The 24,375-nt window shown below is 43.9% G+C and overlaps 1 protein-coding gene across 2 annotated transcripts in view; it reads left to right on the top strand.

Moving 5' to 3' along the window:
* The first annotated feature begins 2,510 nt into the window (after positions 1-2,510).
* LOC141051912 (leucine-rich repeat and fibronectin type III domain-containing protein 1-like protein) overlaps positions 2,511-24,375 on the top strand; it is a 78,711-nt gene continuing 56,846 nt past the window's right edge. The window contains exon 1 of one of the 2 annotated variants that reach the window (XM_073549037.1): positions 2,511-3,581. The gene's annotated coding sequence lies outside the window, so the exon portion shown is untranslated. Of the gene's footprint in view, positions 4,051-24,375 lie in introns of both variants that reach the window. The other variant, XM_073549036.1, reaches the window with a different exon arrangement.

The following is a 24,375-nucleotide window of genomic DNA, read 5'->3' as shown; positions in this document are numbered from 1 at the left end:
GATAGAGAGCTCCCTCACAGTGAAAGCGCATGATCTGGAGCCTGGTCTCCACGGTTGTATGGATACTGAAGATCCTGCAACAGAAACCAGAGGAATAGGAAGCTGTAAATGCTCTATTCCCAACTAAGACTCGGAGGCACAACAGCGACGGGTGAGCCAAGAGAGATAGAGGGCTATAGCTGTCTGCCATATGAGGTAGTTCTAAGAGAAGATAAGAAGGAGGAACTTCAGTGTAACACTATACTGCATGTACCTCAAGCCAGCGCTAGGAAGCAGACTACACAACCCATCTGATAGAGAGATCCTTGAGTTGCTTCCAGGCTAGCCTGCTCCTGTGCCATCTGTAACCAGGACCCTGGACTGCGTTTGCCAAGTAAAGGTAAAGAAACAGCATCCTGTTGTGTCCTTGCCTCCTTCCTGCAACATCCTCAGCACTGCTACATCTCTGTGCCAAACACTGCACCCTCTTCCTAACATTCCGCTACACTGCCCTGGGACCAACAGCCCTACCTGTGGAGGGCTACAACATCATTGCTGCACTACACCATCTGTCCCAGCGGATCTGTCTGCAGCGTCGGCTTAACACCTCCCTTGCCGAACACCACAGGTGGCGTCATGAATCACTTATAAACTTTATTCCCAACTCAACCCTTTTACATGGGCGCCCAGGGCCATGGACCGGGTCACCGCTGCTGTGACAATCCCCTCTGAGAGACAGGCCCGGTACCGAGTATCCCACAGCCCTGGGAGGGCGTCCCATTTCCGTTCAATCATAAACTCTGACCTTCTTCAGACTCATAGATTTCGGCGGAGAGGTGAAGTCAAGAAAAAAGATAGGATAAGTGGCTATGCTCGCTTTTGTCCCATTGATGTGACCGCTCCTTCAGCTGGTCTTATTCACTTCTTCCTAACCTCAGCTCTCCTCCAAAATCCACAAGTCTGAAGTAGGTCAGCAGTTATGACGGTAACCTAACTCTATTGTCCAGATATGATTTTATAGGCAGTCGCTGTCCTAGGTGCTGAAAGCCATAACATGCCTCCTAAACAATACACGGACCGAGCTTAAAGGGAACCAGTCATCAGGTTTTACCCATATAAAGTACTCAGCCAGCACCTGTAAGCCATGTTTTACGACATTTTAGTATAATGTATGTATGTCCCCAATCTGCTCTGAAAGACACAAGGAAACCTTGCATTATATTCACAGACTCCACGTTCCGGTCCAAAGGGCGTCACTTTTCTTGAACCGGCGCAGCGGCGCCTCCTCCTTTCTTGCAATCACCGTCCTCCTTCCCTGCATCAACGTGGATGAGCCATCCTACGTCATTCACAGTGTCCTCTATCATGCAGGAACATGATGGAGGACACTGTGTGGATGACGTAGGATGACTTCGGATCAAGACCAGAGATGCCTGGGAGTTTAATAAAAGGTCTTTTTTGTGCCTTGCATGGAGATTGGGGACATACATCCAGCATACTAGAATGCTGTTAAAGAGGGCTTATAGGTGCTGGCCGTACTTTATATGGGGAAAACCTGGTGACAGGTTCCCTTTAAAGAAGAGGACACAGGTAGAGGTGATGCACAACTCTGTCCAGGTCTAAATGGGTTAAAGCTGTTTGTCACTATTGTCACTAAAGCCATGAAAGTTTGCTTATCTGGGCCAGAGATTCCCAGGGGAAAGCTGCCAGTCTGCAGTGTGTGAGTGGGAGGAATGTGTAATGCTGTACAGATCTGTGTGCACAGGTCACCGCTGCCCTGTGACAACTCATTGGCACTAATAATGATTCTCTAACTGATTGAGACAAGGATCAGAGTCCTGCAAAACCAGGGGCAGACATATCATTGGTGAAACCTAGTGCAAAAGGGGTAAGGGGCCACTAGCACCTCCAAAGCAGATGGAATTGTGCATTATCATGAGTCATTGGGCTGCAGGGGGGCCATATATTGGTCCTGCACAGGGGCCTCTTCTGTCTGTGTTCTGATTGAGACAAGGATCAGAGTCCTGCAAGACCAGGGGCAGACATATCATTGGGGAAACCTAGTGCAAAAGGGGTAAGGGGCCACTAGCACCTCCAAAGCAAGTGGAATTGTGCATTATCATGAGTTATTGGGCTGCAGGGGGGCCATATATTGGTCCTGCACAGGGTCCTCTTCTGTCTGTGTTCTGATTGAGACAAGGATCAGAGTCCTGCAAGAACAGGGGCAGACATATCATTGGTGACACCTAGTGCCCAAGGGGTAAGGGGCCACTAGCACCTCCAAAGAAGATGGAATTGTGCATTATGATGAGTTATTGGGCTGCAGGGGCCCTATATATTTGTTCTGCACAGGGGCCTCTTCTGTCTGTGTCCTCTATAGGAAGAAACTATGTAGGAACTGAAATACCAAATAATCCTTGCCAGCCAAGACAATGTTCTAAGAGGTTGTAGAGCGCGGAGTCTCCTGGGAAGGAGTGAGAGAGGAGAGGAAGGGGGAGCAATTTCAGCAAAGCTTTCATTTCACTGCTTCTGTTTGGAAAGGATTGATTCCTGTTAAATATATATCAGGATACTGGTGGAGCAGTAATGAGCGCTGGTCAGGACATAGGGGGTAGACTGATGTCACCAGGCTCTGCATTGCTGAACTCCCAGGAAAACAGCAGAGGATGAAGACATCTAGAGGATGGCTCCCTGCACAGCTGTCCCCCCTGCCTTCCACTGTTATTTAGGAATTGCCTTCATGGTTTAACACAGGCTTTAATGGGATCTAATAGCCAGCAGCCTGCCTGGGTAATTGCACCTTGTCATGAACTCTAGCAAGCTGGAACATGACTGGACCAGTGGGCTGATGATGATGATGGTGATATGCGAGCTCCATGGCTTTTGCAGTCTTTGGAGCTTGTACTGTCAGTGACTTGCAGCTTTAAGTCAGATGGTGGGAGTGCGCCTGCTCTTTTCCATATGTATGAAGAAGCAGATCCTACTCCCCCACATTCAGTCTGCCAGAGACAGGCTGAGAGGAGGACCACTGGGCTGCTGCAGAGACCTGACAGCTTCTCACATCTCTGGGGTATTCAGCTACCAAATCCAAGAGGGGCGTGCAGTGCCCTCCCCCATCATAGATTCCCAAAATCTGCCAAACAGCATCTGGGATCAGGAGTCGTGACTGGGGTCTCTGGAGGAGCATCTGGAATAAATCATCTGCTCAGCTGCTGACTTTGGAGCTGCTGGATTGCTTTTTTTTCTTCTTCTTGGAGTATGTTCTGACCATGATGCACATTTTGTATGATGCTCCAGTTTTGGAAAGATAGATCTACCTTAAAAGAGGTCTTCTAGGTCCATGTCATGTAGCACAGACTTGGCTGCTTTCTAGCAGGACCCTAGAAGCATCCAAACCGCTTGTTCTCACATACTTCCCAGATTGTTACCTCCTCCCTTACGCCCCCTTGCGTTGGTGGTGCAATTCCTGACCTTACAGCACTGCTCCCAAAAAAAGAAGGAATAACATATTGACCAGGAATGAACCCCTTCTACTTTCTTCTGAAGAACAACCTCTCCAACATCAATGGTGCACCAAGGATTAACCAACAGTGAGGACCAAGGTAATGTCATTCACTGCTTTCTTAAGGACCACTTTTAATCAATGACCCTCTTCTTTTGAGAAACAAGATGCATCATTAGGACCTTGGAAAAAAAATCACTACAAAGCTGATCCAGAATTATCATATAAAGGTTCTACCTATGAGCCAAGTATAATGTCATCCTGACCAGTTTCCAGTGACTTCAGAGACCATCATTGACCTCAGGATGAGCCTTCAGAGGGTCAGTAGACTCCATCCAACCTTTGTCCCTTATGACCTTACTAAATATTTAGGGTTTTGGTGCAGTTTTAAAGGATCAGATAAAGAGTGAACCTCCAATCTCTACTGACATCCAAAGAGTTTCCAAATGATGAGACCCCTTTTCCTGAGGCCATGAGCTGACACCCCTGCTCTCAACTTCCCTCCTTCTGGGGAAACATCAGAAATCCAGCAAGAAACCAAAATGTGATCGGCCACAAATACAAAACAGGTACCAACAATTGCTTGTTTCTTGGGTTGCCAGCTCCTCTTACAGATGCATAAAATACTTGGACAGTATTAACCCTTGCAACCTGATTACCTTCCCTAATGATTATATTAAAAGCTTTGGTCACTTGCAGAAAATAGTATGTCTCTATATATATATCTGTATGTAATGATAGAAAATACAAAGGAAAACCCAAACTGATGTAGCTGGCACTGATAGATTGCAATTTGGCACAGTTTTTCTGCATGGTATATATACTGTATATATATATATATATATATATATATATATATACACACACATCTATCTATACATAGCTATATATATATGTCTTTATATATACTTTATACATTATATATATTGTATATATTGTATATTATGATTATTTCACCCTCCTGGCCATTAGATCCCCAGTTATTATCAGATTGATGATTGTTTTGGGAGATGATGGAGCTTTCATGTCATTTCCAATTTTAACATTTCAGAATAGGTTTCTCAGCATGGTAGAATAATCACAAGCTCCCAACTTCACAGTATAGGGGGCATGATGACACTTGTAGTTCCACAACCTAGAACTGGTTTAAGCCATTAATATATTAGGATGATGAGATAGAGGATGACTAATGGGGTCTATCCGTACATGAATGCTGTATACAGTATATACTGGTTATTTCATGTTTTATATTGGAAGATCAATGATGATTGAAAAAGGACTATAATCACCAGTAACTTCAAAGAGATCAGACAACAGTCTACACTGCCTGCCTACAAACCAGATCAAATATGGATTCATTGATTTGTCTTGTTTACAAGTGCAATTAGCATGTACATGATTGGATGTGCTGCACTGTGGGACCAGTAGAGGTCTTGGAATAGATCTGGATGATCTTCTTACATAAGATAATAATATCGGAGTATAATAAACATAATATTATCCCCAGCGCTTGTCATGAGAAGCACGTCCTCTATATCCACTGTTGTCCCTAATCATTTGGCCATTAGGAGCACTGTTCATTGGGAATCTCTTGTCCATTGTAATTCATAGCCAAGATGCAAAGAAACCATATCCTCGACGCATTCTAAAAACACACATACAGGTGCGGGAGAAGCCGAATTTTGACATTTAGCGTTGATATTTCAATGCGTTTTTTTTATGTGCAAAGACTAAAATCCGTGCACAATCCACTTTCAGCTCTGCTACTTGTGCGTAAAAAGGATCCACACTGCCCCATTTTTTTATGAACGCAAACCAGCCTTAAATGATTTTCTTCCCATATGTCAAGTAAGACATCTCATCAGTAGAAGTGCAGTGGGATCCCCCTTCTCCGACCAGTGGAGGTCTACCGGTGCAACCAAATACCAATTTATGAGATACCCAACCAGAGACTTTGATTAACGCTGCAGGGAAAGGCAATTGAAATCTAAAATTCAGGCTCTGTGACACCTTTAGTTCTGGGAGTGAGTCTTGGACTATTGCCCGGCTTTCCACTGTGCCTTCAGAAAGCTCTGAGGTGTAAAATCACAGCAAAAGTGACTTTTTGTCAGGTACCAGGGGGCGGGTGGGTCACAAATGCTCCACAACTAATAGTTATTGAAGCAACTTGCCAGAGCCCAATAGTTTTCCTTGAAAAATTATCTGATTTTTGCCTAAGCCTTGATTTTTCATTTATACCAGGAATGGTGTTACCAACACAGTACATGATGACGTGCTGGAAAGCCCAGTTGGGTTACAACTTTTACCAATTCCAACAATGATGGAAATGCCGCTTAGTCACCGCTTTGATTATTTTGAGGTCAGAAATGGGGTTGTGGAGGGAAAGCAATACAGAAACCTTTCGTTTTAGGGTTTATGGAGGTCCAGTCCAGCGATCAGATCACCTCCGGTCAATGCATCTACAGATAGGTCCTTCCTTGTCTTTCCTCTTGGCTTAAGATATAGGAAATACGTGGCATTGAAGAACCACCTTGGTTGGGAGATTTATATGTTATATGTGTCAGTCCAACAATGTTTTGAATACTTGACCTCATGTGTGGTAAGGCTAAACATACTGAATATCTTTGGTCCCCAAAAAGTAACCAAATGGACCACATGAGCATATATGCTACAGTGGTGAGTTCTTTCTGATGCGAAGAGAGGAAGAAATGGTGCAATAATCAACTAATCGCTCCCATTCCATTCTCTATGTATTTTCATGGCAGGATGGGATTACAAATGACCATCTCCTTGGCAGGCAATTATTATTTTTTTTTTTACTAGAACCTCCTAATCATGTTTTACACCTGGGGCCAAGGGTGCACAGAGCAACAAAAGGTCCTTTGGGGAAAATTATCCAGTCCTTTTTCCATCCCTCTCTGTTATTGGGTGGTGAGAACTTTGCAGAATTTCCCTCCCAGAAAAAGCCCATGAGGGGGTAGTGAAATGGTAGAAGAGTCACTAGGTGAGGTGGATCCTCAAAGCCCAAGGTCTGGGTGGGCACTCGGACCACCAGTGTCAGTGCAGCATATACAGTTGTGGCCAAAAGTATTGACACCCCTGCAATTCTGTCAGATAATACTCAGTTTCTTCCTGAAAATGATTGCAAACACAAATTCTTTGGTATTATTATCTTCATTTAATTTGTCTTAAATGAAAAAACACAAAAGAAAATGAAGCAAAAAGCAAAACATTGATCATTTCACACAAAACTCTAAAAATGAGCCAGACAAAAGTATTGGCACCCTCAGCCTAATACTTGGTTGCACAACCTTTAGCCAAAATAACTGCGACCAACCGCTTCCGGTAACCATCAATGAGTTTCATATAATGCTCTGCTGGAATTTTAGACCATTCTTCTTTGGCAAACTGCTCCAGGTCCCTGATATTTGAAGGGTGCCTTCTCCAAACTGCCATTTTTAGATCTCTCTACAGGTGTTCTATGGGATTCAGGTCTGGACTCATTGCTGGCCACCTTACAAGTCTCCAGTGCTTTCTCTCAAGCCATTTTCTAGTGCTTTTTGAAGTGTGTTTTGGGTCATTGTCCTGCTGGAAGACCCATGACCTCTGAGGGAGACCCAGCTTTCTCACACTGGGCCCTACATTATGCTGCTAAATTTGTCGATAGTCTTCAGATTTCATTATGCCATGCACACGGTCAAGCAGTCCAGTGCCAGAGGCAGCAAAGCAACCCCAAAACATCAGGGAACCTCAGCCATGTTTGACTGTAGGGACCATGTTTTTTTCTTTGAATGCCTCTTTTTTTCTCCTATAAACTCTATGTTGATGCCTTTGCCCAAAAAGCTCTACTTTTGTCTCATCTGATCAGAAAACATTCTTCCAAAACGTTTTAGGCTTTTTCAGGTAAGTTTTGGCAAACTCCAGCCTGGCTTTTTTATGTCTCGGGGTAAGAAGTGGGGTCTTCCTGGGTCTCCTACCATACAGTCCCTTTTCATTCAGACGCCGACGGATAGTATGGGTTGACACTGTTGTACCCTCGGACTGCAGGGCAGTTTGAACTTGTTTGGATGTTAGTCGAGGTTCTTTATCCAACATCCGCACAATCTTGCGTTGAAATCTCTTGTCAATTTTTCTTTTCCGTCCACATCTAGGGAGGTTAGCCACAGTGCCATGGGCTTTAAACTTCTTGATGACACTGAGCACTGTAGACACAGGAACATTCAGGTCTTTGGAGATGGACTTGTAGCCTTGAGATTGCTCATGCTTCCTCACAATTTGGTTTCTCAAGTCCTCAGACAGTTCTTTGGCCTTCTTTCTTTTCTCCATGCTCAATGTGGTACACACAAGGACACAGGACAGAGGTTGAGTCAACTTTAATCCATGTCAACTGGCTGCAAGTGTGATTTAGTTATTGCCAACACCTGTTAGGTGCCACAGGTAAGTTACAGGTGCTGTTAATTACACAAATTAGAGAAGCATTACATGATTTTATGAACAGTGCCAATACTTTTGTCCACCCTCTTTTTTATGTTTGGTGTGGAATTATATCCAATTTGGCTTTAGGACAATTCTTTTTGTGTTTTTTCATTTACGACAAATTAAATGAAGATAATAATACCAAAGAATTTGTGTTTGCAATCATTTTCAAGAAGAAACTGAGTATTAGCTGACAAAATTGTAGGGGTGTCAATACTTTTGGCCACAACTGTAGGTGGGGCACACGGGACATGAACAGCCAAGAAAAGGAGACCACAGGCAGGTAGGCGGGATGTAGGAAACCGCAGCCAAGCAGAAGATGTCCAAGAGACAGCAGGCAGCAAGCCAGGAGATGTCTAAGATACTGTAGACAGCAGTCATGGTGTGTCGAGCAAGCCAAAGTCTAGCAACACTGAATTTTTCATACAATACCAAGCCCCAGGTGTGTGTCTTGGGAGGCATTATAGGCTAGAGAAATACAACACGTGAGAGCACACCTGGTTTTTGGCAAAGCCCAACGTGGAGCACAAGAAAGTCAAATGGACCGAGGCATGTGGGTAACAGTAAAAAATGAGACAATTTCAACTCACCCCTGAGAGGCAATTCCAGGCACGAGAAGGAGCACGACTTCCTCACTGTTGCACAGCGTCCAAGGCAATAGGAAAAATAGAAGTGGATCCAGCTCACTCACAGGGCTTATTTAAAAATTAGCAAACTTTTATTGGATAATCTTTTAAAAGATTCAAGATTACAAAACAGACATCTCAGAAGGCACAGCAATGACTACCCCCTCTCATTGCTGTGCCATCTGAGATCTCTGATTGTAATCTTGAATTTTTAAAGGATGATGCAATAAAAGTTTGCTAATTTTTAAATAGCCCTGTGAGTGAACTGGATCCACTTCTATTTTTCCTATTGATGTGGGTAACTGTCCTGGTTGGCAAATGCCACTGGGATCAAGGGACTTCTAAAGAGTTTGGGGGGGGAGTGTTTGCCCCCTTTCTGAATTCCTATTCTTTTGCATGTTTGTCACACTTAAATGTTTCAGATCACCAAACAAATGAAAATGAAAATATTAGACAAAGATTGCACAAGTAATACAAAATGCAGTTTATAAATGAAGGTCTTTATTATTAAGGGAAAAAGAAATCCAAACCTTCAGGGTCCTGTGTGAAAAGTGATTACCCCTAAATCTAATAACTGGTAACATAGTAACATAGTTAGCAGGGCAGAAAAAAGACATTTGTCCATTCAGTTCAACCTATATTCCATTAGAATAAGTCCCCAGATCTACATCCTTCTATAGAACCTAATAACTGTAAGATACAATATTGTTACCCTCCAGGAAGACATCCAGGCCTCTCTTGAACTCCTTGACTGAGTTCGCCATCACCACTTCCTCAGGCAGGGAATTCTAGATTCTTACTGCTCTAACAGTAAAGAATCCTCTTCTATGTTCGTGGAAAAACCTTCTCTCCTCCAGACACAGAGAATGCCCCCTTGTGACCGTCACCTGCCTTGGTATAAACAGATTCTCAGAGAGGTATTGTCCCCTTATATACTTATACATGGTTATTAGATCGCCCCTCAGTCGTCTTTTTTCTAGACTAAATAATCCTAATTTTGCTAATCTCTCTGGGTATTGTAGTTCCCCCATCCCCTTTATTAATTTTGTTGCCCTACTCTGTACTCGCTCTAGTTCCATTATATCCTTCCTGAGCACCGATGCCCAAAACTGTACACAGTACTCCATGTGGTGGGGCCATCCTTAGCAGCAACAACTGCAATTAAACATTTGCGATAATTGGCAATGAGTCTTCTACAATGCTCTAGAGGAATTTTGGCCACTCATCTTTGCAAAATTGTTGTAATTCAGCCACATTGGAGGATTTACGAGCATGAACCAACTTTTTAAGGTCATGCAATAGCATCTCAATCAGATTAAGGTCCGGCCTTTGATTAGGCCACTCCAAAGACTTAATTTTGTTTTCCTTAAGCCATTCAGAGGTGGACTTGCTAGTGTGCTTTGGACCATTGGACTGGACATTCCCCTTCAGGATTTTTTGTCAGACTCAAATTTATGGTTCCTTTTAGCAGAACAAGTCTTCCAGGTTCTGAAGCAGCAAAACAGCCCCAGACCATCACAATGCCACCACCATATTTTACTGTTGATGTGATGTTCCTTTTCTGAAATGCTGTGTTACTTCTATGCCAGATGTAAAGGGACATACAACTTCCAAAAAGTTCAACTTGTGACTTCTAAAAGAATAGGAAATCAGGAAGGGGCAAACATTTTTTCACACAACTGTATCCTTGTTGGTAAAATCCATATTAGAGACCCATTTTGAGACAAATATGGAGCCACCTTTCCATATATGGCAGTTGCATTCATACCTTGTCACATAAAAGGACCTGTTAGACAAATTCCATCAGGACCCCAGGAGCATAAAGTGATACTGGTACTGGTAAATAGCTCGAAAGAACTGTTTACAGCGTGATCTTATAAAGTGCTACAAAAGTGAAGCACCACTTTAGGCAGCCATGAAACGAGATCAAAGCAATTAATCCCGAAATCATTTAGTAACATTGCCATATGAAGTCGCTTTGCAATCTTCTCCACTTCTTACGATCCTCTGTCATCCATGGATCAAATACTTATCTAACTGGCCATGTGCTTAAAGCAGATGACTTATATCATATGTGCTGTCCATTCCCAAAGTCACATTGATCGACGCTGCAAAATGGTTTCCTCCGCTGTTTAGGTGATGTGGACTAATACTCATATAAGATGTCAATCATCATGTCCTTCCTCTACAGGATGAAATTTCATTTTACACCAAACGGGGAAATATGGACCTATTGACCTTCCACGTTCTGCAGCTCCTGCGTGTTCAGATAACGTACAATGATGACTGTTTGTCCATAAATGCAGAACCCAAGTGTCCAAAATTGCCTTAATAGAGTCATCATGGCTTATTGGGAGTATATGCGGCTTGCATATGTGGAAATCGCTTACCGATGTCTCAATGAAGCCATCAAAAGCAAATAAATGATCCAGTAAGGGCTGAATGAAATCATAAATCCAGCAACCTTACGCCGTGTAGTGAAATAATGGGATTGACAATTATTTTTGTCTCCGTAAAGCAGCTGTGATCACATTGAATGTTAATCCTGCTAAATAATTAATGCATTTTTTTTAAAGGAAATCAATAAAAAATACAAATAGGTGGAATTTCCTTTGTTATGACCATTGATTAAATATTATAATTATTGGTGGTGTATTTTATGCAATTATTGAAAGCGTATATCAATATTTCTGGGAATCAATGCTGTCCAGTGCTGCCTCTATGCCGCTGCTCTGTGTTGATCTTCTGCACTGGTGATGTTACATCTACTGTGCTCATAAGTGCTGCAGCCAATCACTGCCATGAGCTGCTGAGCCTAGTGATTAGTTGTGGCGGTTATGAGTGCTACAGGTATGACGTTACCACTGTAGACAATCAACAAAGACTGGATCAACGGTTGACCAGAACATGGTGATTATCAGCTCTGTTTGATATTTTAGACTTCTAAAACCTTATGGTACAGTAACATTTTAGGGACAAGCCTTTTAATCCTTACAAGGGATCATTAACGTTCATGCAGTGAAGTCCCAGATTGTAAAAGCCATAGCAATTTCTGGCACAGAGGACTGAAGATACCGAGTCATGGTACCAAGACGGGAAGTAAGTAATGTTGTCAAACATTGCATGGTGAAGTCAGGTCAGGCAATGTTCATTTGTGAGCAGTAGTCAGGTGGAGTTCAGGGCAGACTGCAGACAAAAAGACATGGCGAAGAACAGAATATAGGTTGGTATCAAATAGAATAGGAACAAGCACAGCAGTATGTATTTTTCAGGTACACAGTAATTGGGGAGAGATTTTTAAGAAGCATGGGGCAATTGAGAATGGGCTGAAAGTCAAGAGGATTTAGCGCATGCACAAAAGCCACCGAATGTACACAACCAATAGCTGAAGTGGTCCAATACTGGAACTGAGTTTTGACCAGGAAGACTGGTCCTGAGTTCTCAGATTTAAACTCATACATAGAAAGAATGGGTTCCTATGGCAAGTTTGAACACGGTTAATTGTTGGCATCACCGATTTGGAAAAAAAAAGAGTTAGAGTCTGTGTGCCCCAATTTTTTTTTTTCATGATCTTTTGATGGATTGTCCAGCCTCATTTTCTTACATTGTACATGTCATGAAGAAGGGGTCACCTTAATTGATGTGGCCAACCTAGAGTCCGATACATCTATATGGTTTGTTGTGGTTTCAAAGATGTAGCTCTACAGGAGTATAGCTACACCCCTGAGTATACAGTGGGTACCGTGGGTACAGGAGTTGCAGTTGTACCAGGTCCTTGGAACCTAAGGGGGGTCCAAACGTTCTTTTTGCACCATACAAGAAGATGAATTCTATTAAAAATCTGTAGTTGGGGGCCGTGTTGGAGATTTTGCATTGGGATCTACAAGTATTAAGTAAGGCCACTGCAAGTCACCAACGTAGATCACCTATGGAGAACACAGATGAATCAAAAATGGTGGACACTAGTCAACATCCAGGACTGTCATCTACATGAATATATTTTCATTTTCTCAGTCCAGGATGAAAATTTCACCATTTCTGCAGCATCTGCATACAAACTAGAAAGTCACTTTATACAGTATGTCTCTACAAGAAACACTTGATATTTGGAGTTGACATTGAGAATCCTAAATTATGGGATTACGTAGAAGCTGATGATGAACCTCGAAATATAATTATAGGCTGATGCATAATCCCTAATCATTATGACATGTGGCACAAAAAACCCCACCATAAAGCTTTCAATTTCTATCACACTGCTCTCAGCACAGATCCTAAAAGCCTGGAAGAAATCTAGCACCTGTGTCTCTCTTTATCTTTGCCCCTGGGAAGGAGACATCTAGAATTCTCCCCCCTCACCCCGATGCTTAATACATTGCGGTGCTTGACAGGGTATACCACAGCACCATTATCTATAGTAGAGATCAAGTACAATGTGTTCCGTACACCAGAAGATAAATATAATATGGTTCACTTCTATCCATTCCTTCTCCAATTTCATTTCGGTAGATACTGTTCCAGATACATACTCAGCCTTCCAATATTTCCGTGATGCATCGGCCATGAAGCTGTCTTATTACGATGTCAAGTCGGCTTCTCTTCCTCATTCCGTCAAATTATTTCCACCTGAATTCCATCCTGAACCACTTGTGAGACATCTCTTGATACCGTCCTTACAAAATGATTTATTCCTTTGCGTCTCTAGCTCTTCTTACTTTCTTCATTTTTCTTTAAGGGCAATTGCATTTAAGAGGGATGACAACTTCTGAGTGTAGACACCTTTTTCTGGAACATGGCAGGCTTCTAAGTACAGATGTGTCCTATCCTACCTGCCCTCTTAGCTTTACAGATTTTTAAATGAGTAGCACAAGATGACCAGCTTTGAGAAACAACATGATCGTCAGCTACTCTGTCTGGAGACGCCTATTCTTTGTGTGCCTATGTATAGTCCCTAGTTGTTTATATTGAAATTGCAGCCAATTGAGGGTAATGTCATGATAATGGATTGAATTTGTATCATGACAAGTTGAAGTCTCAATGAAATTCATGGAAATGTAAAGGAGCACACATCTATACAGAGGATGAAAGGTGACAGAAGGTAGCCACATATCTGTTCTACCAGACGTTACGCATTCTGTTAATTTCTCAACCATTTGCCCCTTAGCTCTCATTTAGATGGACTACCCATAATGTAAAGCTAACATCTTCCATGGGTCAACTGAAGCGATGGCCGGGGGACCACCACAATGCAGGGAGACTACGGTACACAAGATGAGGTGCAAACAACAAAGGGTTAATTATTTTACAGGCAAGGAATGCAGTGTTAGGAAAGTGTAAACAGGGGTAAGCAATGACATAAAACAATTTACAAAAGTGATATTCTCTAGCTGGGCCGTACAAATGGCATGGTGCACCAACTATTACAGATCAGTGTATTCTTTCAAAAGGCAAAACAATTCATTAAAGTACAGTATGCTGCAACTCTAACTTTAGCCTGACTGGCCGCTGCTACTTCGGCTGCATGGCTACCGTGCTCTGTCTATTGCAGCCTATCCTAAGCCCTAAACATGTGCACACATGGGTTAACACTCACAGTAAAGTTGATGTCTCAGTTCCTTCCTGGGGACCCCATGCAGTTCTCGGCAAGATGATGCGATGTCCTCCCTGGAAGCTCTGTGCAACGTGGTCTTGTCTTTGTGTGACGATTCCGAACCTGTTCCTAGAAACGGTGAACTCCCTCTTCTGAATTTCTTCTTTGTAGATCTTCGTGGCTCCTCACAGTAACGCAGGAAAACCACCTTCGTTATCCCCAGAAGGGTATACACAATCCCACAGGTTCAGGCAGTTCTAAGCTGCACGTTTTTCTCCTCACGTCAGTCTCCTGCAGACTCCCAGCTCCAAACACTCACTGGGAAAACAGCCCCTCCCCTCTCCATAGCTGGAAGAGCAAATCAAAGCAGTCTTTTGAAGGGTAGAATCGAATGTACCATCGCATCAGCCAAGGGGGTTCACTAATAGCTTGTGTTTAGAGAGTTTGTTATGAAAAAATGGTGCCCCTGCAGTGACCATTAATGGGTAAGCTCCCTAAGAATAGCGATACCAAGGCTCAGCATGGTGACACAAGACCAGAAGTTACTTTCAGAATATAATTTGTTGAGTGCAATATGCATGACTCAATGAGACCAAGAGCAACTGTAAAATGGTCATTGGAACAAATGGACCATCCATGAGTTCTTTAGGCACAACAAAGGGTTTATCTTTAAGGATGAGTGTATTTCCACCTAAGAAGAAAGATATCATCTCACTTACTTAGCTTTTGTGGAATTTAAGGTCCCCAAATTTATTAGACTAAAATTATCCAACCAAACAATATTGATAGGATAGGCCAACAGTCTGGGGACCACCAGAATTTCCCCAGCCGATGATGTTGAGAGTGAGAGGAAAAGGCACATTGATTCCAACGGCTGATCCTTATGTTCTCCTTGGTAAAGATGATCGAACTTTCGAAAATCAAATTTGTCAATTCTGGCGAATTTGTAGTAAAGATTAAATTCACAGCAAATAAATTTGCGGTGAATAGCATGTACTCCATTAGCCCTGAAAACATGTATAAAACTTCTAGGTCTCCTACCACTGTATTGAACCCCTTTCCAGCTCTTTAAAGCAAACACAGCCTTAGTAATGTTCACGTGACCTCAACATATTTAATTCTGGATAAACCAAATGCAACTTTTCCTCACTACTGTTTTGTCATATCATTATCTGAACAGTATATTCAGAGGTTTTTTTGGCTCCTTCTCCCTATTTTTATTGCTCGACTGTGAGCTATGATGTCCTCTCATTATCCAGATTCACCACAAAATGGTCGCTGCAATCTTTCCTGCCTCAGCTTTTATACAGGCTTTTACCAGATGATGGGATTTACTATACTATTGTTGTTTACTATTGTTGTGCTAGTATACTAGCATAGTATAGGCATTATTGGTAAGTCCGCCTGGTCGTGCCCAGGTCATGTAAGCCTTCCATAGCTGATGCATTGTGTAAAATAGCAGGAGGCAAATTGAATTGCAAATCATTTGATTTTGCCTGTTCCAGTGAATTTCCAAACGTTCAACACAAATTCGAGTCACATCAAATCGATCCGCTCATTTCTACCCCCTGGTGATAAGTTGAGCCATTGTCAGAGAATCCTGGCTCTCATATACAGAATACAGAAATTTTTGGCTGACAGGAGAATTACCTGTCACTATCAGTCAAACAAGCAGCGATTTATCGGGCAGAGGTGGACACAGGAAGAGGGCCCATGTGTTAGAACAGTATAACAATTCACGATAATGCTCCCCTCTGAGAGTCTGTGACAGAAGCTGCTTTGGAGGTATAAGTGGCTCCTTTACCTCTTGGGCCCCTGTGCACAAGTTGCACCAACAATATGGCCACCTCTGGTATGGGGGCCTTTGTGTCATCTCATGAGATTCAATGATTTTCAGTATTAGCCTTTTTTCAAAGAGAACACAACAAACTAGAACTTGATTCCTCATCATTTTGTTTCTCAAACTCATCAATCTAGATAAATCTCCTATCTCTAGTAAATCCCATAGAAATCCCTATGTATTTTAATTTCCTATTTCTATAGAAAAAAGTAATCTAATGCAGTCAACAGACCTTGTTGTCTTTCGGGAACTTGGCAGACCTTCCAAGGTCAACTCTGGTAGTGCCACTGAAGGTTGACCTTTCCAGGCCAACACGATGAACTCAGTAACATGTTTCACACATGATGGTTAACCCAAAGGAGTTTCTATAATATTATTGAATAGACTTTCGTCTATTATGTTTTTATCCACCATCATTCTGTCCCGCATTGTTATTGAACATTCCCAATATTCACATGGAAAAGATTTCCATAATTTCACGATTCTTGATCTTTCAACCTTCTATTCTTGGAGTTCAAGACCTCAGTTTTTGTAATTATCCAAGACTCTTTCACCTTTCTTCCTCCACCTCCGCCTTTCTTCTCCCCCAGGTCTATGTCTTCATTCTTTTCTCATCCCTCCACATCTCCAGTCTCTCCATGATTCTGTCTTTCACTGTCTCCCTCCGCCCTCATTCTTGTCTTGCCACTATCGTGGCTCATCTCTCCCTCCCTCTCCCAGCCATTAGCTGGCTCCGGGCAGAGGAAATTGAACCATTACTATAAACTCCTCATATTGAATCATGTATTTCGCCCACAGATAATTTGCTCGTTAGCCTCTCATTAAAGGCTTGTTCTATCTGGCAGCATTAGGGTATGGCACATTGAGTTTTTAAGGTTAGCCAAATAAAGAGAAAAAAAAATTGAAATTGGTGTTAACGCTGAACGACGTGTATTTATTTAATGGCCACAATGTCACTGCAACATTTTTTGCATAGAGATGAGCAAATTAAGACGTTGCTTTATATCCAAGGCTGCTAATTGTAGAGGAAGATGATTACGGCTAAGTCTTCACAATTACTGCTGCTCATTCACGGCTTGTCTGAGATGTATTTGTGATATTTTACTTGTCGATTCATCAAAAACAGTAGCCGGCAATAGAGGAAAAGAGAACCCACCCCAAGGGCGGGAGATAGAGAAAAAAAAACCTAGGAGACGGCTTTGTGGTGCAGAACGTATCTGAGGATCCAAAAGAAACTGCTTGCTTCAAAAACACTTTCAATCTCGATTCGGCCAGCAGTTGGATTCAATGCGTTTGTGTGTGCAGGAGCAAATTAAAGCCGGTGTCATGGGGCCTGGGAAGCACTCAAGCAGCAAGACTGGAGCTAAAAAGCTTCCCTGCCCTGGCATACAAATCACAGCAGCCTGTATTCATGTGCAAAAGTCAAGAAAGTTTTAGAAAGGGTAAAGCATTCATGGAGGATCCCATTGTTGTGCCTAAAAGACTCGTGGGTGGCCCAATCCTCCCTATGACCATTTTAAAGTTGCTGTATATAAAGTTGCCACTTAAAACAGATTTGGGTGCTCAGACTCTTAGGCCCCTTTCACATTATCAGTTTTTTGCTATCAGTCACAATCCGTTGAATTTTGAAAAAAACGGATCCGGCGACTGATGCCGCTGGATCCGTTTTTTTCTCATAGACTTGTATTAGCAATGGATTGTGATGGATGACCACACATTTCATCCGTCGTTCGACGGATCCGTCAGAAATTCTTTGTAGCTCGGCCGGAGACAACGGACATAGGAACGTTTTTTGTCTACGTCGAAAATTTTTTGCTAGAATAGAAGCCTATGGGCAACTGATCAGTCACTGTCCGACAAATGACGGAATCCGGCGACGGATTCTGTTTTTTTTTAACTGTGCATGTGCCGACACTGTGTGCCTGTATGGTGTGTGCGGGCTATATGTGTGTGCGGGTGTGGCGGGTCTGTGTGGGGTCTGTGCAGGGATATGCGTGGCCGCGCGGGGGTATGAAGGGCTGTGCGGGGGTCTGTGTGGGGGTGTTCGGGTCTGTGCGGGGGTCTGTGCGTGAAAAAAATTAAAATAATGTACAAACACTATACTCCCCGTCTGACGTAATCCAATTAATATGATTGTCCCACGACAATCTCCTGTGGAGGGTTGTCACATCAGCTGATGCGACTGCTCTGCAGGGGCTCCAGTGATACAATGACGGAGATAATCCTCTACATTGTATCACTCTGCCGCCGACAGGTCACCTGAGTTCACCTGTCACTTTGCGGCACTACAGTGTGAGAATTTTCTCACGCTGCAGTGCCGTAAAGCGAGAGGCTTATCTCCAATGACACACTGCTGGAGGGTTATCTCCGGTCAGTGTGTCATCAGAGGCCTATAGAAAGGTCACATCTGCTGATGTGACAGCTCTATAGGGGAGATCATCATGGGACAATTGTTATTAATGGGATTATGTCGGACAGGGAGTATATTGTTGTTTTTTTAAAAAAAATTTGCAGGTGATCGAGGGCTTTGACTGGCAGGCAAAAAATAAAAATTTTGAAAAAATGTGTTGTGTTTTGTTTCATTAAAATATTCTTATTCTTATGTACGTGGCTTTTTCTAACCCTTTATTAATATAAGATTAATAATCGATAGGTGTCTTATTGAAGCCACTCCATTATTAACCGGGCTTAATGTCACCTTACAATAGCAAGGTGACATTAACACCGGCAGTGGGAAGAGAGGGGCTAAGTGCCAGAATTGGCGTATCTTAGAGATGCGCCATTTCTGAGGCGGCTGCAGGCTGGTATTTTTTGCCCTGGGGGGCAATATCCATAGCCCCTTCCTAGGATATGAATATCAGCCCGCAGCTGTCTGCGTAGGCTTTCTGGCTATAAAATATAGGGGGACCCAATGTCTTATTTTTGGGGGGTCCCCCTATTTTAATAGCCAGTAAGCTATAGCTGCGGGCTGATATTCATAGCCTGGGAAGGAGCCATGGGTATTACCCCCTTTCCAGGCTACAAATATTGGTCCCCGGCAGTCGGCTTTCACCCTCTGGTGCAGAAAATTGCGCGGGAGCCCACGCCATTTTTTTCCCGTTTTTTTTAAATAAAAAATATTGTTCATTAATAAACATCGGCCTATCTTCCACACACCGGACACCGTGTGATTTAACTGTTGATGGCAAAAATGTGGTGGCATTGTTAGACTCGGGAAGTGTGGTGACTCTGGTGAAGGCCAGTCTGGTGTCAGCCCCGACTGGACCATCAGACAAATTTTCTGTAACGTGTGTGCACTGTTCGTACCTCACCACGGTCATATGCATTACTACTTCCTATGGGTCTGTGCAACATAAAGTGGGACTCGTCCCGGCGTTATTGCATGATGTTATCCTGGGCTGGGATTTTCCCCACTTCTGGCAATTGTGGGAGAATCAGTTGATGCCCTCGGGTAATCGGGTACATGATTCTTCTCCCAGGGCGCGTGTGGGTGCCGAACCCCTGGAAGAGGTCCCCCCGAAAGACTCGGGGGAAGAGTCTGTGGGAAATGACCTGCAGTTCCCGTTTTCAGTCATGGCTGGTGATACGGAGGAGACCAGGGAAGAGGAGGAGGCCGACAGTCGTCCACCTCCCCGTTTGCCGGATTTAGAAGTTCAGAAAGATGACTTCCAAAGCGAGCAAATAAAGGATCTTACCCTTTCTCAGGCTAGGACAAATGTAAAAGTGATAAATGGGGTACCCGTAGAACCTGGCTCTAGGCTGGCATATCCTTACATGGTTCTGGAGAATGATTTACTCTATCAGATAGAGTAAAAGGGGGAAGATACGGTGCAACTATTAGTCGTGCCAAAACCCTACCGGCGGCAGGTGCTGGAACTGGCCCACGGACATGTGATGGGAGGTCACCTGGGAGTCCAGAAAACCACCGAAAGGATATTACACTGTTTTGTTTGGCCAGGCATGCATCACGATATTCGTGTATATTGTGAGTCTTGTCCTGACTGCCAAGCCTCTGCACCTAAGCCCCGGTTCTGTAGCCCTTTGGTACCCCTACCTATTATTGAAGTCCCGTTTGAGAGGATTGGGATGGATTTAGTTGGGCCCCTTCCACGGTCTGCACGTGGACACCAACATATCCTGGTCATCTTGGATTATGCCACTCGTTACCCGGAGGCCATCCCTTTGCGTAACACGGCCACCAAGACGATTGCCAAGGAACTGGTGCATGTGTTTAGTCGGGTCGGTATACCAAAACAGATACTCACCGACCAGGGGACCCCCTTTATGTCCAGGGTAAAGAAGGAGCTCTGCCGATTGTTACAAATCGAACCGTTACGCACATCCGTGTATCACCCTCAAACAGACGGGTTGGTCGAACGGTTCAATAAAACTCTGAAGCAGATGCTGAGAAAGGTGATAGACAAGGATGGGAAGAACTGGGACTATTTACTTCCGTATTTGCTTTTTGCCATCAGGGAAGTACCCCAGTCTTCCACGGGATTCTCGCCGTTCGAGTTATTGTACGCCCGACGTCCTCGCGGACTGTTAGACGTTGCAAAAGAAACCTGGGAGGGTCAGGTCACACCGTTTAAAACGGTGATAGATCACGTCACACAAATGCAGGACCGTATTGCGGCTGTTATGCCTATAGTCAAAGAACACATGATGCAGGCTCAAGGAGCACAAAAAAGAATCTATGATAGGGGCGCCAAGATCCGTACGTTTGCACCCGGAGATAGGGTGTTGATCCTGGTCCCCACGGTGGACAGTAAGTTCCTGGCAAAGTGGCAGGGCCCCTTTGAGATTAAGGAAACAGTTGGTGAAGTAAACTACAAAGTATACCAGGCAGGTAAACGGAAACCTGAACAGATTTATCATGTAAATCTGATAAAACCCTGGAAAGATCGGTCTGCCTTGTCTGCGGAGCTGGCCCGTCCCATCTGCTCGCATACCGTACCGGAGGTACGGGTTGCAGAGACTCTCTCGGAGCGGCAAAAGACTGAGGTCAGGCAGTTTCTACTTCACAACCAAAAGTTTTTCTCAGAAAAACCAGGGCAGACTACGCTAATGAAACATGACATTGTAGCAGACCCTGGTGTCACAGTTCACGTAAAGCCCTACCGAATCCCGGAAGCGCGCCGTGAAGCCGTTTCCCGAGAAGTGAAGGCAATGTTAGAGTTAGTTGTCATTGAGGAATCGCACAGTGCTTGGTCCAACCCGATTGTGCTAATTCCTAAACCGGACGGCACTATCCGGTTCTGCAATGACTTCAGGAAACTGAATGCGGTCTCAAAATTTGATGCCTACTCTATGCCCCGGGTCGACGAGTTAATAGATCGGTTAGCAAAAGCCCGGTATATTACGACCCTAGACCTAACAAAGGGGTATTGGCAGATCCCTCTGGCGGAGGCTGCCAGAGAAAAGATGGCATTTGCTACCCCAGAAGGTCTATTTCAGTATGTGTATATGCCGTTTGGACTGCACGGAGCACCGGCGACCTTCCAGAGACTGATGGATCGAGTCCTGAGGCTACATAGGCAGTACGCTTCGGCCTATTTGGATGACATTGTCATTTACAGCTTGGACTGGGAGACTCATCTCCAGAAAGTACAAGCTGTGATTGACGACCTGTGGGAGGCAGGTCTAACCGCGAACCCCAAGAAATGTCATATCGGGCTGGAAGAAGCCCGGTATTTGGGGTATGTAATTGGGAGGGGTGTTGTTAAACCCCAGCTCGATAAGATTCAGGCGGTTCAGGACTGGCCGCAACCTGTCAACAAGAAGCAGGTGCAAGCCTTTCTGGGGATCGCCGGCTATTATCGCCGGTTCATACCCAATTTTGCAGCCATCGCTACCCCCTGACGGATCTTACAAAAGGGAAAGACTCCGTCATGATTAAATGGAGTTTAGCGGCTGAAGAAGCCTTCCATAGCCTAAAACGGGCACTTTGCTCTCAGCCCGTACTGGTGACTCCGGACTTCCGCAGTGAGTTTGTGGTACAAACGGATGCCTCTGATACCGGTATCGGGGCCGTACTCTCACAAGTGAGGGACGGAGTGGAACACCCAGTCCTCTATCTCAGCAGGAAGCTGAATAAACACGAGCAAAGGTATGCAGTCGTAGAAAAAGAGTGCCTTGCCATTAAGTGGGCTCTAGAGGCCCTCAAATATTACCTGGTGGGCAGGAAGTTCAGGCTGATCACTGACCATGCCCCTCTCAAGTGGATGCACTTGAACAAGGAACGGAATAGCCGGGTGACTCGGTGGTTCCTTGCCCTGCAGGCCTACACTTTTACGGTGGAGCACCGCCCAGGGGTACAGATGGGAAATGCAGATGCCCTGTCCCGAGTGCACTGTTTGGCGGGTGTCATTGCTCGACCGGAGTGGTCTGAGCAGAGGGGCGGGATATGTGAGAATCATGTGGGAATAGTGGATGAGGGCAGGTATATCTCGCCCAGATTCCTTTCCTATGTGGCCTAGTCTGGTCAGTATCGCACCTGCTTGCTAATGAATAATGGGAGGTGGATATAAAAGGATGCCAGGTGGTTGTGTGAGTGTCTCAGCCTGGGAACACAGAGAGCTTGTCTGTGTGAGAGACACACGTGAGTGGAAGCAGTGCCCACTGCAACTGTGGTTTGGCTGGACGGGAGAAACCCGCCAGTTGGTAGTTAGGTTGTCCATTGTTTAGTTAGTGCCGGACAGGCAAGGATTTGTTTTATGTTTTATTTCCTTTTTTGCATTGCTTTCACCATTAATAAACCTGACCCAGGGTCAGTTTCACCCGAATCCCAGCTCTGCGCCTGAGTTTCATGCTGAATGCACGTGACCTTTGACCCCAGCAAAGCCGATCCTGGAGTGTTTTATCACAATATCTATAAATATATCTATAGATATATCTATAGATATATCCATAGATATATCTATGGATATATCTATAGATATATCTATGTATTCTATCTATCCCATATCTATCTATCTATAGATCTGTCTATCTATCTATCCACTTTTAAAAACGGATCCGTCAAGAAACGGATGAAAAAACGCATGCGACGGATCCGATTTTTTTACTGATCCGTCTAGCGGATCCTGTGAAAAAATGGACCCGTCGCATCAGTTTTTCACAATCGATCCGACAGATTGTGACTGACGCCAAAAAACTGATATGTGAAAGCAGCCTTTTAGTCAAAAAGACTTGTTCTTTTATCAACGCATAAGGCTACTTTCACACTAGCATTGTGCGACGGCCGTCGCACGCTATGAAAGGCGTGCACAACGGGGGCAGCGGATGCAGTTTTTCATCGCATCCGCTGCCCCATTGTCATGTCCGAGGAGGAGAGGGCGGAGTTTCGGCCACGCATGCGCGGTCGAAAATGGCGGAGACGACGCACAAAAAAAGTTACATGTAACGTTTTTTTGTGCGCACAGCCGCCAAAACACGACGCATCCATCGCACGATGGATGCGACGTGTGGCAATGCGTCACTATGCGTCGCTAATGTAAGTCTATGGAGAAAAAACGCATCCTGCGGGCAACTTTGCAGGATGCGTTTTTTCTTCAAAACGACGCTAGTGTGAAAGAGGCCTAATCTGCAACGTACGACTCTCCAACTTTTGCAAAGTTCCGATACAACGTCTTTGCTTGTCAAGACATGTCGTGTGGTGTAGTCTCATATTAAAAAAAAAATTCACATCAGCCCACGTAATCTAGAAACGGATCAATCTAATAAGGGTGTGACAAGGGTCTTGGGCTGACTCCAAGGTGAAAATGATCAGGTAGAAGGCAGGTATCCAGCAACCACAGTGGAAAAGACTTATAAAATCATACTTCATTAGTAACTATTAAAATATCATAACAGGGAAAAAAAAACATAAAAAACACTAGGCCTTCGCATTTTTAGCACTCATGCTCAGAACCCATAGGTCTATTTTTTATGTTTTTCTTTCCCTTTATGATATTTAACTAGTTACTAACAAGTTATGTTTTTATAAGCCCTTTCCGCTGTTGTAGTTTCATGACTGCTGGGAAGTTGACTGAAAAGCACTGCCATAACCAAGGAACAACACGGTAAACAAAGAATATTCCTCAAAAAAGTAATGGTTAGATTGCTTGAGTGCTCATAAGACCTAAAAATCCCAACAAAGACCTATGTAGATCATGGGATCCTATAGTGCTTCCTCGGCTAAATCAGCAGAGAAGGTACACAATAGATTAAAGTCAGCTAAACTTACCGGGTTTGGTGGGACTCGAAGGCCAACTAATGGGGGTCTCCCTGCTGTCCTCTAAAGGATGATGTCGGGGACAGAAGTATCTGATATGTTGAATTACAGCACCTGATACTCTTTTTTTCGGGAGCTGGACCACCA

Source organism: Dendrobates tinctorius, unplaced genomic scaffold, assembly GCF_039654945.1.
Source record: "Dendrobates tinctorius isolate UK_male_01 unplaced genomic scaffold, ASM3965494v1 ptg000158l, whole genome shotgun sequence".
Lineage (NCBI taxonomy): Eukaryota > Metazoa > Chordata > Amphibia > Anura > Dendrobatidae > Dendrobates > Dendrobates tinctorius.
The sequence above is the reverse complement of the archived record's forward strand: the minus strand, read 5'-3'. Positions and strand labels throughout refer to the sequence as shown.